Source organism: Schistocerca gregaria, unplaced genomic scaffold (genome assembly GCF_023897955.1).
Source record: "Schistocerca gregaria isolate iqSchGreg1 unplaced genomic scaffold, iqSchGreg1.2 ptg001122l, whole genome shotgun sequence".
In the NCBI taxonomy this organism is placed as follows: Eukaryota; Metazoa; Arthropoda; class Insecta; order Orthoptera; family Acrididae; genus Schistocerca; species Schistocerca gregaria.
Genome location: NW_026062456.1, coordinates 1 through 7,500, shown reverse-complemented (window position 1 = coordinate 7,500; position 7,500 = coordinate 1). Strand labels below are relative to the sequence as shown.

Here is a 7,500-nt window from a genome sequence, read left to right as displayed (position 1 = left end):
AGATGGTTCGATTAGTCTTTCGCCCCTATACCCAGCTCCGACGATCGATTTGCACGTCAGAATCGCTACGGACCTCCATCAGGGTTTCCCCTGACTTCGTCCTGGCCAGGCATAGTTCACCATCTTTCGGGTCCCAACGTGTACGCTCTAGGTGCGCCTCACCTCGCAATGAGGACGAGACGCCCCGGGAGTGCGGAGGCCGCCGCCCCGTGAAGGGCGGGGAAGCCCCATCCTCCCTCGGCCCGCGCAAGGCGAGACCTTCACTTTCATTACGCCTTTAGGTTTCGTACAGCCCAATGACTCGCGCACATGTTAGACTCCTTGGTCCGTGTTTCAAGACGGGTCGTGAAATTGTCCAAAGCTGAAGCGCCGCTGACGGGAGCGATTATTCCGCCCGAGAGCATCCCGAGCCAACAGCGGCGCGGGTCCGGGGCCGGGCCAGGTAGGTCCGTCATCCGGGAAGAACCGCGCGCGCTTGCCGGGAGCCCGAGCGCCCAAAGGGGCGAATCGACTCCTCCAGATATACCGCCGAGCAGCCAGCCAGGACACCGGGGCTCTGCCCAACAGACGCGAACCGAGGCCCGCGGAAGGACAGGCTGCGCACCCGGGCCGTAGGCCGGCACCCAGCGGGTCGCGACGTCCTACTAGGGGAGAAGTGCGGCCCACCGCACACCGGAACGGCCCCACCCCGCGGCGAGTGGAAAGGCAACCGGACACGACCCCGCCGCGGATTGCTCCGCGCGGGCGGCCGGCCCCATCTGCCGAGGGCGGGGGCCAGTGGCCGGATGGGCGTGAATCTCACCCGTTCGACCTTTCGGACTTCTCACGTTTACCCCAGAACGGTTTCACGTACTTTTGAACTCTCTCTTCAAAGTTCTTTTCAACTTTCCCTCACGGTACTTGTTCGCTATCGGTCTCGTGGTCATATTTAGTCTCAGATGGAGTTTACCACCCACTTGGAGCTGCACTCTCAAGCAACCCGACTCGAAGGAGAGGTCCCGCCGACGCTCGCACCGGCCGCTACGGGCCTGGCACCCTCTACGGGCCGTGGCCTCATTCAAGTTGGACTTGGGCTCGGCGCGAGGCGTCGGGGTAGTGGACCCTCCCAAACACCACATGCCACGACAGGCGGCAGCCTGCGGGGTTCGGTGCTGGACTCTTCCCTGTTCGCTCGCCGCTACTGGGGGAATCCTTGTTAGTTTCTTTTCCTCCGCTTAGTAATATGCTTAAATTCAGCGGGTAGTCTCGCCTGCTCTGAGGTCGTTGTACGAGGTGTCGCACGCCACACCGCCAGCCGGCTGTGCACGCTACCGAGAAAGTACCGGTATGCGAACCGCCAGGCGACGGGCGCGCATCGCACGTTTAAGGAGACGCGGCCGGCCACACAGGCGACCACGACACTCCCACGTCTCCGAAGCGGGACAAACGCCGCGCGCTTCAGTATACGTAGCCGACCCTCAGCCAGACGTGGCCCGGGAACGGAATCCATGGACCGCAATGTGCGTTCGAAACGTCGATGTTCATGTGTCCTGCAGTTCACATGTCGACGCGCAATTTGCTGCGTTCTTCATCGACCCACGAGCCGAGTGATCCACCGTCCTGGGTGATCTTTTCCTTTTCAGTCTCCCACTGTCTCTTTCAAGACAGTAGCATTTGCGGGACTGAGGCGTCTGACGGCCCCTGTTCCACTATTTTTTTTGTGTCCAACGGCCTCACAGCCGATGGGCGTCGTACGGCTCCACACCGGAGCGGACAGGCACTCGGGCGAACGTCATTCAAAACCGGCGCCAGGCGCCAGGTACCGCAGGCCAGCCGCTCCAGAGCTTCAGCGCTCGTACCACACAACAACAACAACAACAACACTTCCGCTAGTTTTGAGAGGCACGCGTGGTTCCGCACGCGGCGCACGGCCACTGCCGTACAGGTAGCGTGTTGCGCGACACGACACGCACATCGAAAGACATGCAGTCTAGTCGGTAATGATCCTTCCGCAGGTTCACCTACGGAAACCTTGTTACGACTTTTACTTCCTCTAAATGATCAAGTTTGGTCATCTTTCCGGTAGCATCGGCAACGACAGAGTCGATGCCGCGTACCAGTCCGAAGACCTCACTAAATCATTCAATCGGTAGTAGCGACGGGCGGTGTGTACAAAGGGCAGGGACGTAATCAACGCGAGCTTATGACTCGCGCTTACTGGGAATTCCTCGTTCATGGGGAACAATTGCAAGCCCCAATCCCTAGCACGAAGGAGGTTCAGCGGGTTACCCCGACCTTTCGGCCTAGGAAGACACGCTGATTCCTTCAGTGTAGCGCGCGTGCGGCCCAGAACATCTAAGGGCATCACAGACCTGTTATTGCTCAATCTCGTGCGGCTAGAAGCCGCCTGTCCCTCTAAGAAGAAAAGTAATCGCTGACAGCACGAAGGATGTCACGCGACTAGTTAGCAGGCTAGAGTCTCGTTCGTTATCGGAATTAACCAGACAAATCGCTCCACCAACTAAGAACGGCCATGCACCACCACCCACCGAATCAAGAAAGAGCTATCAATCTGTCAATCCTTCCGGTGTCCGGGCCTGGTGAGGTTTCCCGTGTTGAGTCAAATTAAGCCGCAGGCTCCACTCCTGGTGGTGCCCTTCCGTCAATTCCTTTAAGTTTCAGCTTTGCAACCATACTTCCCCCGGAACCCAAAAGCTTTGGTTTCCCGGAGGCTGCCCGCCGAGTCATCGGAGGAACTGCGGCGGATCGCTGGCTGGCATCGTTTATGGTTAGAACTAGGGCGGTATCTGATCGCCTTCGAACCTCTAACTTTCGTTCTTGATTAATGAAAACATACTTGGCAAATGCTTTCGCTTCTGTTCGTCTTGCGACGATCCAAGAATTTCACCTCTAACGTCGCAATACGAATGCCCCCGCCTGTCCCTATTAATCATTACCTCGGGTTCCGAAAACCAACAAAATAGAACCGAGGTCCTATTCCATTATTCCATGCACACAGTATTCAGGCGGGCTTGCCTGCTTTAAGCACTCTAATTTGTTCAAAGTAAACGTGCCGGCCCACCGAGACACTCAACAAAGAGCACCCTGGTAGGATTTAAACGGGGTCCGCCTCGGGACGCGAAAGCACCCCTTCGGCTCGCCCCACCGGCAGGACGTCCCACGATACATGCCAGTTAAACACCGACGGGCGGTGAACCAACAGCGTGGGACACAAATCCAACTACGAGCTTTTTAACCGCAACAACTTTAATATACGCTATTGGAGCTGGAATTACCGCGGCTGCTGGCACCAGACTTGCCCTCCAATAGATACTCGTTAAAGGATTTAAAGTGTACTCATTCCGATTACGGGGCCTCGGATGAGTCCCGTATCGTTATTTTTCGTCACTACCTCCCCGTGCCGGGAGTGGGTAATTTGCGCGCCTGCTGCCTTCCTTGGATGTGGTAGCCGTTTCTCAGAACACGCGATCTAGTGTGAACCCTGATTCCCCGTTACCCGTTACAACCATGGTAGGCGCAGAACCTACCATCGACAGTTGATAAGGCAGACATTTGAAAGATGCGTCGCCGGTACGAGGACCGTGCGATCAGCCCAAAGTTATTCAGAGTCACCAAGGCAAACGGACCAGACGAGCCAATCCGATTGGTTTTGATCTAATAAAAGCGTCCCTTCCATCTCTGGTCGGGACTCTGTTTGCATGTATTAGCTCTAGAATTACCACAGTTATCCAAGTAACGTGGGTACGATCTAAGGAACCATAACTGATTTAATGAGCCATTCGCGGTTTCACCTTAATGCGGCTTGTACTGAGACATGCATGGCTTAATCTTTGAGACAAGCATATGACTACTGGCAGGATCAACCAGGGAGCTGCGTCAACGAGAGCTGAGCAGCCGGCCGCCCGGGAGTGTGTCCCGAGGGCCCGCGCGAACACGCAAGCGTCCGCTCAATTATTCTGCAAACAGGAGGAGGCTGAGCTCCCCTGCACGATACACCTCGAAACCCTCTCAGGTCCCGGCGGCGCGCAGCGCCGTCCTAAGTACTTGGTCGGGTTCGAGAGAGGCGCAATCGCCCGGAGATGGGCGAGTAGACGCTTTCAGTGCGAACACCCGTGCTCCCAACTGAGCTTGCCGCTGCCGACAGAGGCCCGGGAGCGTGCTGTCGTGGCATTGCCGGCGGGAAACAACACGCGCCACCTACGGTGACCGGCAGCTCCAACGCCAGCGCCACAGAAGGGCAAAGCCCCACTTGGGTGCAGAAGCGAACTCTCCCAGCACAGCGCACGCGCCAACACGTCCGCAGAGCTGCGATACAAACCACCTGCGAGAACCGCTGGGGGCGACCGAGCAGCAGACGGCGTCGCGACGCCGAGTGCCGGGCGGCGGCGCATCCTCAACGCACACAGTCCGCAATCGGACCAGCACACTGCAGATGTCCACCGCGCTTCGCACCGGGCTCGGCAGAACCCACTTTGGCCGCCTGGCGCCGCGCGCAGGGTGCGCCGGCGCATAGCTGGGACGCCAGCCGGGCCCGTCGGCCGGCGCTCCTGCCACTGGGCGCCCCCCACCAGCCGGCTGTAGTGCGTGCGCTCACGCAGCGCGCGGCCAGCACGCCGGGCGGCCCCCCCTCACCGGCCGGGGACTGTCCCGCCAAGCCACAGCCTCGTATCGCTTCATACCCACATGGCCAACTCAGGTTCGGGGGCATGGCGGGGTACCGCCGAAACAACCGGTTCATAGATGTACCGATCGTCGCTATCACCGATGCACCTGCAGCGCGAACAACCGCTCAACAACTGATTTCCAGTTCATTTGCGGATCTTTGGCAGCAAACGTATACGTCAATCTACATTTGCGAAATCTACGATTCTGGCATGCCTGCATGTTATGTGTCACGACACGCTACATCAGCCCACATACACACTGCGGCATGTACACGAGAGAACACGTGGAAGATGGTCCGCGCACGTGTGCAATGTCCCTTGCGCGGTCGACTGTCAACCGGCCTCTGTAGCATGTCGCAGATGTGGAACGCGGTCCACCGTGCTATCATGTTGTGTGGGGCAATACGATTAAATAGGAAAACCCTCGTCGCTACATCAACAGACGGCTCACGCTGATTCCCGGCAGAGGGAGGAGGGGGGGGGGGGGGGGGGCCAACATGCAATACTTTCGTCCGTACCTACCTACCACATGTCTGTACGGCGTACAACAGTGCAATCTCGCTGTAATGGGGAGACGAGACAAGTAGCATCGTGCACAACATATGGCCCTTATGATTCGCCATTGTAGGGCGCAGCCGGTGTACGGTCAAGCATGTGCCACATTATGTCACTCAGTACGTAACGACGGATGATCAGTGTGGGTTACGCGTACATCAGCGGACAGTCCACACAGGCCGTACCACAACGTACACTGACTGCATCGACAACCGAATGCAACTGAACAGCTGCAAGGCTCATTTCACAAACAAACGCCTGACCGACCAGCTTGGAAGGGCAGGAGGGGAGGGCGATATTCGTTCTGTAGCGGTACACCCTTCCAGTGGTTAGCGGGACTGTGTAGAAAGTACGCAACACTCGAAAGACCTTTATGTGAGGGTACGCACCATGGCATCAAGAAATACACATGACACCAGAGGATCCAAGCAGTGAACTATGTTCAGAGGGTTGCTGTTAGGCAAAGCTACATTCCTGTGACGTTACATGTGACAGTTAAGGTGCAGCGTAAGTTAGGTTAAGGTGCAGCGTAAGTTAGGTTAAGGTGCAGCGTAAGTTAGGTTAAGGTGCAGCGTAAGTTAGGTTAAGGTGCAGCGTAACTTGGGTTAAGGTGCAGCGTAACTTGGGTTAAGGTGCAGCGTAACTTGGGTTAAGGTGCAGCGTAACTTGGGTTAAGGTGCAGCGTAACTTGGGTTAAGGTGCAGCGTAACTTGGGTTAAGGTGCAGCGTAACTTGGGTTAAGGTGCAGCGTAACTTGGGTTAAGGTGCAGCGTAACTTGGGTTAAGGTGCAGCGTAACTTGGGTTAAGGTGCAGCGTAACTTGGGTTAAGGTGCAGCGTAACTTGGGTTAAGGTGCAGCGTAACTTGGGTTAAGGTGCAGCGTAACTTGGGTTAAGGTGCAGCGTAACTTGGGTTAAGGTGCAGCGTAACTTGGGTTAAGGTGCAGCGTAACTTGGGTTAAGGTGCAGCGTAACTTGGGTTAAGGTGCAGCGTAACTTGGGTTAAGGTGCAGCGTAACTTGGGTTAAGGTGCAGCGTAACTTGGGTTAAGGTGCAGCGTAACTTGGGTTAAGGTGCAGCGTAACTTGGGTTAAGGTGCAGCGTAACTTGGGTTAAGGTGCAGCGTAACTTGGGTTAAGGTGCAGCGTAACTTGGGTTAAGGTGCAGCGTAACTTGGGTTAAGGTGCAGCGTAACTTGGGTTAAGGTGCAGCGTAACTTGGGTTAAGGTGCAGCGTAACTTGGGTTAAGGTGCAGCGTAACTTAGGTTAAGGTGCCAACGTGGGTTAGGTTAAGGGGCCAACGTGGGTTAGGTTAAGGGCCAACGTGGGTTAGGTTAAGGGCCAACGTGGGTTAGGTTAAGGGCCAACGTGGGTTAGGTTAAGGGCCAACGTGGGTTAGGTTAAGGGCCAACGTGGGTTAGGTTAAGGGCCAACGTGGGTTAGGTTAAGGGCCAACGTGGGTTAGGTTAAGGGCCAACGTGGGTTAGGTTAAGGGCCAACGTGGGTTAGGTTAAGGGCCAACGTGGGTTAGGTTAAGGGCCAACGTGGGTTAGGTTAAGGGCCAACGTGGGTTAGGTTAAGGGCCAACGTGGGTTAGGTTAAGGGCCAACGTGGGTTAGGTTAAGGGCCAACGTGGGTTAGGTTAAGGGCCAACGTGGGTTAGGTTAAGGGCCAACGTGGGTTAGGTTAAGGGCCAACGTGGGTTAGGTTAAGGGCCAACGTGGGTTAGGTTAAGGGCCAACGTGGGTTAGGTTAAGGGCCAACGTGGGTTAGGTTAAGGGCCAACGTGGGTTAGGTTAAGGGCCAACGTGGGTTAGGTTAAGGGCCAACGTGGGTTAGGTTAAGGGCCAACGTGGGTTAGGTTGCCAGAGATGTGTCAAATCAGGATGTACGTTTGGCTGGTGTCAGGTGGTGGGTTGGTTCGATGCCTTTATAAGGAGTGTGGCCAAAGGGTATTTTATTACTTGTACCTTTTGTGTTGTGGCGTGGCGTTGCGTCCTGTGTTGATACTGGGTGGACCACTGTGGGTGTTGCTGGCTGATTTGAGCTGCGTTGTTTGCGGGTGGTGTGAGACATTCTGTCTTATTAGTGGACGTGACGTTCCTCTTGTCGTTCTTTGGATAGTGTCCTGTGGCAGCGAGGATAAAATGGATGTTGTTGAACGATAGTGCTTTGGTGCTTTCGCTTTGTTACACACAGAGTGGACTGTGAGATAGGGTGACTGGGTCGAGTGCGGTTCACACTGTCCTCCCCAGTTTACAGTATAACACGCGATCTAGTGT

The 7,500-nt window shown here is 56.1% G+C and overlaps 3 non-coding genes across 3 annotated transcripts in view; all 3 read right to left on the bottom strand.

Annotated features, from left to right (window-relative positions):
• The window catches only part of LOC126328352 (large subunit ribosomal RNA), a 4,222-nt gene extending 2,959 nt beyond the window's left edge, over positions 1 to 1,263 (bottom strand). The window contains exon 1 of the ribosomal RNA XR_007561857.1: positions 1 to 1,263. This exon is cut by the window's left edge and continues 2,959 nt beyond it. This is a non-coding gene — a ribosomal RNA (large subunit ribosomal RNA).
• Positions 1,264 to 1,451: 188 nt separating this feature from the next.
• Positions 1,452 to 1,606, bottom strand: LOC126328347 (5.8S ribosomal RNA). The gene has a single exon (XR_007561852.1). It is a non-coding gene; the product is annotated as a 5.8S ribosomal RNA (ribosomal RNA).
• Positions 1,607 to 1,977: 371 nt separating this feature from the next.
• LOC126328351 (small subunit ribosomal RNA) lies at positions 1,978 to 3,870 on the bottom strand. The gene has a single exon (XR_007561856.1). It is a non-coding gene; the product is annotated as a small subunit ribosomal RNA (ribosomal RNA).
• Positions 3,871 to 7,500: the final 3,630 nt, after the last annotated feature.